The following is a 9,682-nucleotide window of genomic DNA, read 5'->3' as shown; positions in this document are numbered from 1 at the left end:
AGAATCATAGAATCATTTTTTTTTGTCCAATCTAAACCTCCCCTGGTGCAACTTGAGGTCATTTCCTCTTGTTCTATCGCTAGTTACTTGAATGAAATGTCCTAACCACCAACTCCACTTGATGAAGGGATATACTACTGCCCACAGGCAAACAATAAAATTAGCAGCAAGAATAACAGCCCCAGATACTTCCTCTGCAATTTATGTATTTTTTTTTTTAAATTCATTAGGATAAAAGATAGAAACTCTTTTTAACTACTAATGATAAGACAAGTTTTCTCAAATGTTCTTCCAATGTGTCTCATTCCAGGCCTTTAGAAATCTTTTTAATAGCTAAGAGAGTTGACTCTTTGGGCTTTTAGGTCCTGGATCATCTGGTTAATTATTGCAGTCACAATTTCTGTGATGTTTAGGCTGAACGGAATTCACTAACTCTGCTTGCATATGGTAATGAAAAAGTGGATAAGAGAAATGCCGAAATGATATTAACCTAATATATTAACTAAAGAGATGGAAGAATGTTCTCAAAGTCCACCATAATTCCCCCTTTCTCCATCAAAACTGAAAAATGAGTGAGAGTAACTGCAGATGTTCTTAATGTGAGTATAAGTGTAAAATATGATCCCTCTCTTTGACTTTAGAAGGACTTCCTACATCTCAAGTACTATTCTGACACTCTTTTTGAAAGGGGGAAAATGAGTGTTGGTATCTGTCAAACAGACTTTATTCATGGTACCAGACTGAACATTCACAGTCATGAGGTCTTTTTATTATCTTCTCATATCAAAATTCAAATAGCAACTTTTTTAATCACAAAGACTACAGTATACAGTATTTTTTCCTGATTCCTGTGGCTGAAGCTTAATGGGGTGCCAAGAGACTTCCTAGTTTTCATTTAAAGAATGCACAGGTTTCTCATCTCCAGAGTTAGGAAAAGAGTTCCTGAAAACAAACAAGACAGTTTACAGGGGAGGAGAGGGGAAAGGACAAATAAGCCACTCACCTTTATTTAACCTAATGATTTTTAGGTCAGTGATAAAACTTCTTTTGGGCTGACTCATGAATTTTGAAAGCTTGAAGTTAGCAATACTGACACTGACATAAGTGTCTATCACTGGCTTTCCCGAGATGAATGGAAAGGGAGCTACCATTTTAAGCCTCCTGCAATTTTAATTAGGCATCCCTGGTGAAGTAATTCCTCCAGATTTTTTTTTGTAAACACTTAAACATTTTTTTAAAGTGTATTTTCAAGTCTTCTAATCATAGTGGTGTTATTTACACACAGTAGCTTTTGAAATCCTTAAATGTAGTGAATTAAAGTCTGCTGTAAACTGGCTGTTTTTACACTGACTCCTATGCATCCAGTGTTTTTGGAGCTACATGCCTAAGGGTGTAACTTCTGAGACTTTTGTAGTTCTGCCCAGCTCATGTACATCCTGCACCTTCCACAAGTTCTGAGGAAATAATACCAGAAAGGTCTTAAAGATACTCTGCAGTAGATTTCAAACTCAGAGCTTGTATTCTGTATTTTAAACTCTTTAGAAGCTTTTAAAATACTATGCAACATATACATACAAAATATAACTACAAAACATGTTTAGACTTACTGTAGCAAATGCCTAACACTTTCCATCATCCAAGATAACCTGCCACCATTCCCATGAAGTTGTTACTTTTCCTACTAAAAGGAAAAGTAACCAGTTCTTCTGCTGGAAGAACTATTCCATGTTGAAAGTTTACTGGATGTGAAATTTACAAAAGGATTCACTTAAAAAAATATAAAATTCTTGAGTAAGGTGTATTAATACAGAAGACTGGAACATAAAAAAGGTAATAATCCTGGTTAAAACCCAGGGCCTACTGAATACATTACCCATTTTCTTAGCATAGTCAGCTGCAAATCCTCTATCAAGGACATATAGAGATACTAAATATACAGCAAACCTCCTTCTGACATGTCTTGCTAGGTTCTAGCATTGAACAGCTTAAGGAGTTTTCAGAATTAAAAACCCATGAAAATCATTCTCCTAAGAAAACATTCCTTCTTCTTCACTGTTTCATATTCATTGTGGGCCTTTTTATAAATGCAGGAAGCACTCAAAAATCCCAGAGGTGAGCCAAAAAATCCTACTGCCTGTCCTAATTAGGTCTTTACAAAACTGGATTCCGCTGCCTTAATTTTCTTCATTTACTGGTTATGAAGCTACGGTGCTTATTTTGTAAGGACTGCTTTGGGGATTGCATTTAAATATATTGCTTTTACAGAATGTTCCTCATCCCTCGTTTTCTTCTTGTTTCTGCTAGTGCTCTTGATTTGCCTGATCATGTCTTGAATTTTAAGGGGATACACTATTAGTCATGAGAGGCAGGCACTGCAGTAAATTTGTTGGATGCTATTTGATTTGGAATCTACAGTGTGATGATCTTGTTAAGCACATGGGTAGTCATAGGCAACACTTTAAATAAGATTATAAGGCTAAACTCTTCTTGATGGTGAGAGAGAAATAGAAATAGTGCACTTGCTTGTTCTCACAGCCTTGGGCATTGTATTAGATTAATTCTTAACACAAGTTGGGCAAGTTCAGAAGTTTAACTTCCAAGTTAGCTCTTAAATGATATCTGCTGTCCGTAGGTTTTAAGGCCTCAGGCTAAGTTGTAATGCAGTCTGACAGAAGACCAGTACAACACCCTTTCTCCTAGTTCCTGCATGTTTTGCAGACAGTGAATATCTGCATCAGTATACACATACCACAGGGTCATCTTTTCTAAAGCTTTAAGTCATGAAGCTGAAAGACACTTTTTTTTGCCTTTGTGAATCCATACCTGGCATTTCTTCTCCTTTTCTCCTGGCAGGCTGGCTGACTGACACCTTACCTAGCTAACTGATAGCCCTCTCTCCTCCTACAGGCATGCTCACATCTCAAGAGGAGAAGAAAAAGTCATGCATCACATATCTACCATTCATCCCCCACTATAAACTAAATGGTTGACTGAGCAAAGTGCAGACCTGAATTTTCCAATGAAACCCCACACAAACCTTTTCTCTGATGCCTAAGCCACCAGCAGGATATAGACATGACTCAATTATAGAGTTACTACTCTTTTCAGCACCTGTGGTGCTGGGCTGGGGGACTTGAGCCTGAAGCCAAGGGTAGGACATTGTTATGGCCAGTGGACTTTGAACAGTTGTGTCTCTTCTTTGCTTCCCTGCCTTGCGAAGAGTGTGACAATGATGCTCCATGACATAAGAAGGAACTACAGGCGAAGCTGCTCTGAGGCACCTTTAGTTGACACCAATGGCTGAACAGGACCCTGGCTAACCTGGAAAGTAGGAATTACAAAGGTTGCACTTGGTTACGTTTGTGCCTTCTTTTCTGTATTGTCCTCATGCTTAGAAACAAGTGTGACTACAAATGTGATGTTCAAAAGAAAGCAGGACTCCAGAAAGAAATTTTTAATAGGTTGGCATATGTGTAAAAATTTTTTTTTACTGTGTAGTGTGCAAAATGTTTACATACTTTATGGACATAATTTTGAACACCATTAAAATTTCCTTTTTCATTTTCTCATTTTTATTGTAATTATGAGTTATATGGGAAGGCCACAAAGCAAAGCAAAAGAAAACAAAAACTAGATGAGGTGCTGTTATACATGGAGTTTCATAGCTGGCCAGATGAGATTAATAGACCTGCCTGTGGCTCATGTATTACTCTCCTTAGCTAACCAGAAATGAAACGTCATGTGCCTCAACTTATACTTTATTATTTTTAATTTGTTGCCTATCTTTGGAAAGGACAGAGAATCAATGTCATTCTATCAGGCTCTACCTTTTGTTTTACGACTGTGAACCCTGGCTAGTCAAGTCTTTGATGAAACACTTCATGTTAAATATTTAGTCAACAGATGAGAACATGTCTTCTGGGTCTAAGGAACAAATGACATACAGAGAGTAATTAAAGACTGTAGGTAGGTCTTAAATCATTACTGAGACAGAAATATTGCTATGCTAGAATTTTGAATAGTGAAGAAAAAGTATAAATACTAATATAATGAATCTTCTCTCTTGAATAAATCCACAATTAGCAGTTGGCTAGTGAAGTCCAACAAACTGATGTATTTAATCTCATGGTTTTCTGTTGGTTTTGCCTGTAGGTTCACAGTGAAGGTTGGAAAATACACAGCCATACAGAAACATAGATACAGAAATGTGCATAGAGCAAACATCTATACACAGTGAAAATTATCATCCTTGCAAACATGAGAGCCAACAGATCTTCCGAGCTGATAAGGCAACAACTGCAAATCTCTGCTTTATGGCTAGGGCTGGGCTGGAAGAGAAAGGTGGCTTCTGTATGTATAATGAGGTGGAGAACAGTTGAAGAGAAGGACTAGGACAGTAGGAATGAAGTGAGGAAGAATATGAACTTAAAGGAACTTGTGAAAGTGGATTTTTTTTTAAATTCCTTGTGAGCAGCAGCAATGCCAAAGGGAAGAACAATTAAATGGAGGCTTGTTCTGAGTGCCAAAGAAGTAATTTCTAAGGGCTTTTCTTTTTTTTTCATTGAGCATAAAAGAAAGATTTAAATGATACAACCCTTAGGCTCATGAGCTTGGCAAACTTTATTAATTTTTTTGTAAAGACAGTCTTGCTTTGCCAAATAGATTTCACCAAGCTTTCACAGCTCTTTCTAATCCACTCTAGGCAACAAGAAACCATAAATTAAACCAAAATAATAAAGATATAAATCATAAATTAAGCCAAAATAATAGTGGTAGAAATCACAAATACAATTCAAACTGAAGGCTTTTTGATGGAAGAATTCTAATGCAGATAAGTAATGGAGTTTCTGTTTTCCTGTTTGCATCATTAATTTGTAATAAAACATGAATTAGGAACAGTTTTCTAAAAGTGCTTTCCCCTCTGTTTTGCAATATGAGACTTATTAGGGAATGTAATCTGTCAAATGCTTTCCTTTTAAAGATCTGCTGCTTCTGGCTTGCCTTTGAAGTAAGAGTAACTTATGAAGAACTGCTATGCAGTCTAGATGCATACTGTTATTTTTGTGAACAATGATTTTTTTCCCCTGCTATCCTATTCCATTTAACAAAGCAGTGCATTGTCTTTTAGACTTAGAGAATAAAGGTGTGATGAGAACAGACAAGTTGAACGTACCAGAAGAGACCACTGGTGAAGGAGCAACGGTCAGTAATACCAGAAATGAGACTGCGTTGTTCTGATAACCAAAAGAAAGGTTTTTGGTTGTTCTGTTGTTGACGTGCAGACAGTAGACCAGAGAAGGAAACTCCATTTGCATTATCCAATAGGAAGGACACAAACCCAATGGCTGAGACTTTCTGTCATCATGCAGAGACTGGACTCCTAAACAGAGGAGGTCAGCAGGTGCCTATCAGGCCCTTTTTTCCCATTGCCCAGTCAAAATTCACTATGAGTGTTTTGATAATCTCAGTAAAAGTGGCATTCACATCGTTCAAGGTGAAACTACCAACGTCATCATTATTTTCCCTTTTCTGCCTTCCTTGTTATCTTACTACATCATTAACCCTCTCCCCAAGGCTTTTGAAAGCAAACTGGAGTAAGTCACATCAAGCACTGCATGGTGCATGGTGTGTCTGTGCAGAATTAACCATTTTCTGCTTCATTGTGACTAACACTTTATTGCAAGATTGCTATTGTAAGCATCCTTTCTGACCCTCCGAAAGTAATCAGAAAGATTTGTCCATTCCCATTAGACCTGCATAGAGGGAAATAACAGCATCAGAGGTGAATTATTGGGGGAAAGAGGAATGGAATCAGAAAGTGCTGGTTTCATTAGTGTCTTCTTGTAAAAAGAGAAAGGCTACTATATACAATTGTTAATACAGAAATAGACGTGGAATGATGCTATACATCAAATGACATTACTTACATCTACTTAGGAACAATGCTACTAATAAAATTAACCTGAATAAAACCCTTTTAGGGGTTATTCAGATAAAAAGGCCTGATTCACTGAAGCTTAAAAAAGAAGACAAAGTAAAAGGCTTTTTTTAAGAAAAGGAGATTGAGAATGATGCCTTACTTGTCTTCACAAGACAGCAGAGCAATGACTTGATATGGAAAGTGTTTCATCTGGAACAGATCTTTTTCAGAAAAGCAAAGACTTTTAATTGTACTGTAGAGTCTATCTAAGAAAGAGCAAGCAAGTTTAAGAGACTGTGTCCACACTAAAAAGCAACTTAAAGAAAGACCAATTAAGAAATGGATTTAAAGAGATTAAAAAAATATCTTTGTCTATTCAGGCTACTCTTCTCAAAACTGAAGGCTCATAATTCTTTCTCCCCCCCCCCCCCCCACATTATCTTAATTACTGTTCAGATTAATTTAAATTGTCCTGCTTAACTATTAGCACCAGTGTGATGTACCCTTATATGCTGCACGGCCACCAGCGGAGCTCTCTCTGCTCCTGCCTCCAGCTTTCCCCCTGTGCAAAGCTATCAGCGCTCAAAAGGTACATTGATTTGCACCCATCTACACAACATGAAATTCATCTTGTTCTGTGCTCTGAGTAGCTCATAAAGAGTTAAATTTTCTGAAGAAAAACATTGAGATTATTAAAACAGTTTCTTATAGAAATTATTCACAAAAAATGAGACCTATTGTAAACTGTAAGGATTAATTTATTAATCAGAGCTTTCTGAACTCTCACATTAAGCAGCTTTGTTATGCTAATTCCCTTATAAATGAATAATGGACCTATTCTCCCATTATTGCCTATCATTTTAAAAGGCCCATTTAGAAAATAAAGATGTCCTTTTTGCTTGAAAATGATGATGTGTTTTATGGCACAAGTTTTTTTAAATTGAATATTTGCTCCCTATACCCTTCTGTTCCCCCCCTGCCCAGCTTGTACTCATCAATGTTCAAATCAAACACAGCCATAACCATTTGTCATAGAGTTGCATAGTGTGTGGAAAGAAAGCACAATGGAGACAATGGGCTTTGAGAACAGAGACCCAAATCTACAAAGCTATTTACTTCTCACATATCTGTGGATGTAGCCTTAGCTCCTATAGATATTTTAATTCAAATTCTGCTGTGAATAATGGCATAAAAGAAGAAAGCCAAGATGGTGCAGCTGTAGAAAGCCAGCAAATTCAGTCACAACATAGGATTTATGTTAAAAAGAGAAAAAGATCTTTATTAGAAGAGCTTAGTTTTGCCACACGTTTTCCATGTGGTCTTGGAGGTTTCATCTGTTCTTGCTTGTGTATGAACGCGCTGTTAGTCAAGCATTAGCCTCAGGTCCAAGCCTACCCAGCAGTTAAATTTACATGGTCAGGTCTCTTACACTGAGTTCTGCTGCTTTCTGGGGGAAAGTCCAGGCTAGATTGGTGCCTTGATATGTGTTTTCTCTTGTGCACTATGCAGGGATTGGAAAGGAGTGAGGGAACAGGGTGAACAGGGTTGAACATCCTGCAAACAGCTGGCAAGCAGACACACTGACATTACTGTGTCATAAACACCTGAGAAGTATTCCTGTTCTGATAATGTGCTCGGTCCCAGGTCACAGCAAATATGACTTCTGGAGGGAAAAAACTTGCCATTTACTACATCCCAGAACAACCTGGCCCATTCCCTTTTTCCTTGCACTCTTACAGACATATCACAACATTAGGCCAAAATGGCCTGAGGTCCTAAAGGGTCTCTGGCATTGCCTGTGGCAAGGGCGAACGGATTTGTGTGCAAACTAAATTGAGGCTGAGTTCAGGCTGCACCAGTAATTGCATCTCCTCTAGAACTTGCAACTCAGGAAGGTATTACCAGTTACATGTGGCCAAAAAATCAGCACTGTGGATGAAATCAGGAGATTTGTCTTCCTTAGGCCTGTTTTGGACGACAAAGAAGTCTGGCAGAATGGACATTGTCATGTGTCTCAATTCCCTATCTGCAAAACAGAAATAACATTTACTTTGTTCCCCGTTCACAGCCAGGGCTGTAAACTCTTCTGAAGCAAAGGTGCTTCTTATGATGTGAATGCTTAGGGACATGGTTTAGTGGGCATGGTGGTGTTGGGTTGACGGTTGGACTCAATGATCTTAGAGGTCTATTCCAACCTTAATGATTCTATGATTCTATGCTTGGTTCCTGCCATAAGATCTCTTAAGGTATTAACACCAGAATGTTTTCTTTTATTAGCAGCTCTCTTTTTAAAGGGTCAATTACATTGACATGGCTTGAAGGAAGGATAGTGTATTCTAATTCTACATATCAGGAGATTAATAGGGAGATATGTTTAGATCGCTCTTCGGATCCATACCCTGTAGGCCCCATGATCTGGTGTGCTGTTGATTATAAATCCTTTTTTTTTTTCCATAGAATTCAACATGCTCTCAAGACTTTCAATACCATAAGTAGTAGATCGCTCTTCGGATCCATACCCTGTAGGCCGCATGATCTGGTGTGCTGTTGATTATAAATCCTTTTTTTTTTTCCATAGAATTCAACATGCTCTCACGACTTTCAATACCATAAGTAGTAATAAAAATGTAAATGCTTCAATAGATCATTCTGTAGTAGCCCAATTTTAAATAACAGATCTGTTTTTGCTTAAGAAATTGGTTTCCTAAGAGCAATTGAACTCTACTTGATTTTCCCATTCAGCTGTTCTGCTGTTTTTGTACCTGTGAACTCTTAGTCCCTTAGGGCTGAAAGAACAGCAAAGTCAGTGCAACTTTGGCTTGACTGTGGCAGAAAAGTGAACAGTTCATGCTCAGTTGGATGTTGCTAAAGCAAGTAAAAACACAAAGAAAATAGGCGTAGCTCAGAGCAGAGTACACATTGTACCTTGTTTTGGCTAACAGGCTGCGATCCATAATGACAAGCAGTTAAGTGGTTAAGGCTTAGGGAGAATTAGAGTTGGAAGAACACAGCTCTTTTCCGAACTCCAGTGCTGCTTAGGCACATTTCTCGGTGCTTCACCTACCATTTGGGTAATGAGAAAGAATGACAGAGTTCATAGGAGTTGGAGTTGAGACTCTTATTGTAACATAAATTCCATGTTTTTCTATGAGCTCCCGGTGTGACTTCCAATAACTGGGTCCGAGAATTTTCCTCAAGTTACTAAATGAGTGTATGATGGCTTTGCTACCTTATGGTCTGTTTTGAGGACAAGTACATCGAAATCAGGTGTTTTTAAACCACTATCATAATGGTTGTATAGGAAAGAATACTTGTGTATAAGGTATCTTTCAGTTCTTCTAGCCTTGTTTTCGCAAACATATCAGTATATGAGTAATTAGGGTGGCAGAAGCAAAAAAAAAAGAAGTATTCACAATTGGGACTCAGTTTTAATTTTTAGCTTAGTCTTCTGGGTGAAAAAAAATTATAATCCTTTTTTTCTCTTTTAAACCCAAATGGAAGTTCTCATACCAATTCTAATTCAAAGTGACAAGGTCTGCCTGCTGTCAGGAAAGGAGAGGTCTTTGGAAAATAAGTATAGCTCCTTACTTGAGTGTGGGAGAGTCTAACAGACTCTGGGAGAGAAGTTTACTTTGTTTCCTTTGGATAGCAAACCAAGCTGTAATTCAGGGGACCAAACATATGTGCAATAGATTCCTCATAGAGCAGGCACAGAAAGCAATAGATACCTCCAGAAAGTTGGGAGACAGGAAGAGGGAAAGA

Source organism: Pygoscelis adeliae, unplaced genomic scaffold, assembly GCF_000699105.1.
Source record: "Pygoscelis adeliae isolate BGI_AS28 unplaced genomic scaffold, ASM69910v1 Scaffold108, whole genome shotgun sequence".
Lineage (NCBI taxonomy): Eukaryota > Metazoa > Chordata > Aves > Sphenisciformes > Spheniscidae > Pygoscelis > Pygoscelis adeliae.
Note: the sequence above shows the minus strand (reverse complement) of the source record.